The following is a 2,272-nucleotide window of genomic DNA, read 5'->3' as shown; positions in this document are numbered from 1 at the left end:
TTTTGTTCCTGGCATCTCCTATTTGGCAGTAAGCATATTTTCAAGAATTTATCATTGCTTAAATTTACATGTATTTTGTCTTTATGTTTTCTTATGATGAAAAATGACACATTTTCTACATGAAACATTTTATAGAATCCATTCTGGCATGGGTTAGATCGTTTGACCAAGGCTGGTGATCAAGTTTGTTTTGGCATGGTTTCTATGGCTGTATGCCCCTTCTTATACTAACTACTGTACAATGTGTATTGGGTGCTCTTACACGGCACTGGCTCGAGTGCAGCCATTTGGCACCAGTATGTGTGATTTTTATGTAGCGCTCGCACCCACTAGCTTGCAAGATTATGAACACCCAGCTGAAGAGGATTGCAGGGAACATACTTGTAGGAAAAGACGACTGCTTATTTACTTGGCTTAATATGTCTTCTCAAGCACAGCGAACTGCTAGAAGTCTTGGGTTCCCTGCCATCCCCTCTGCGAAGCCAAACATTTGAAGATCCTGTTTCACTACTCCGTCTCATGTCTTCCTGGGTCAACCTTTTCCACGCATTCCCTCCATAATTAGAGCTCGGCAGTTTTTGATGCAACTGTCTTCATTCATACGCATTACATGACTGCACCAGCACAGTTTTCTTTCTTGCACACTACATGAAATGCCTCATATACCGAGTTTTTCTCCCAAATCACTTACACCCTGTTGTATATGCACATTGACATTACCCATCCAGCGGAGCATACTTGCTTCATTTCTTTCAAGTCTTCACATGTTCTTAGAAGTCACAGCCCATGTTTCACTGCCATGCGGCGTACCTGTTCGTACACAGACATCATACAGTCTGCCTTTCACTCTGAGGGAGAAGCCTTTCATTGCTAACAGAGGTAGTAGTTCTCTGAACTTTGCCCAGCCCATTCTGATTCTAGCGGCTATGCTTTCGGAACAACTCCCTCCACAGCTAAATTGGTCACCTAAGTGACGGAAACTGTCTACTACTTCTAAGTATCGTCCCTGACATTTGAGAGAGTTTATATTTTATACATTCCAGTGAAACCTCTGCACCTTTTGTGTGTCGATAGCTCGCACTAAGTACACCGTACGGAGTTTCTCCCAACACCTTTTCTACATATCAAGCAGGGCCATCTCCCTAAAAGGAGCTGTGACTTGTCTGTTTTTTCTTTTACATAGGACTTTGGTCTTCGCTAAATTAACTCTAAGGACCTTTGATTCCAGACCTTGCTCCAATACCTGAAATTTCTATATGTATAAATATAAATATAAATACACGCATGCACGCACGCACACACACATACACACACACATAATTTAGAGTAGGAAGGACCACTATTAAATAACTCAATGAAGAATGTAATTCACACCCTCTAGAAAATAAAAATATCATAAAATCTTATTCTAAAAATCAATAAAGTACATAAAAGAATAATTAGTAAATGGCATAAGAATGACTACGCACGTTTCGTGACTATATTTTCAAATAGATAACTAATAAAACCATTTCGATTAATAATTCGATTAATAATCACATCGATCTACAATTAAATCTATTCAAAAATATAGTCATTCGTCAGGTCTAAAATAAAATTAAAAAAATAATAATAATAAAATCAATTTACGTATTGTAACTTACAATAAATATCAAATAAATATATAAATAAATACTTGTTTTAACAATAAGTAAATAAATGATTGAAAAAACCCGTATAATTTTTGAACGCAGGATAGCTGTGAGAAGAGCCTAGAAAGTTGGGTAATTACTATTAGAAGACGAGGAGAAAAAAAGTTAACAAGTACTCGAAACTTGCACCTTATTCACAGATTACAAACACTCTGTACCACGAAGCCAATATATACATAAACAAGTAGAATGAGTGACTTCAACAGTGACACACTCGTGCGCACGCATAGATACACATACACACAAATGAAAGGCAATGAATGTGTGTATGTGTATGTGTGTGTGTTATTTCTTTACTACCCACAAGGGGCTACACACAGAGGGGACAAACAAGGACAGACAAACGGATCAAGTCGATTATATCGACCCCAGTGCGTAACTGGTACTTATTTCATCGACCCCGAAAGGATGAAAAGCAAAGTCGACCTCGGCGGAATTTGAACTCAGAACGTAGCGGCAGACGAAATACCTATTTCTTTACTGCCCACAAGGGGCTACACACAGAGGGGACAAACAAGGACAGACAAACGGATTAAGTCGATTATATCGACCCCAGTACGTAACTGGTACTTAATTTATCG

This window comes from Octopus bimaculoides, chromosome 11 (genome assembly GCF_001194135.2).
Source record: "Octopus bimaculoides isolate UCB-OBI-ISO-001 chromosome 11, ASM119413v2, whole genome shotgun sequence".
In the NCBI taxonomy this organism is placed as follows: Eukaryota; Metazoa; Mollusca; class Cephalopoda; order Octopoda; family Octopodidae; genus Octopus; species Octopus bimaculoides.
The sequence above is the reverse complement of the archived record's forward strand: the minus strand, read 5'-3'. Positions refer to the sequence as shown.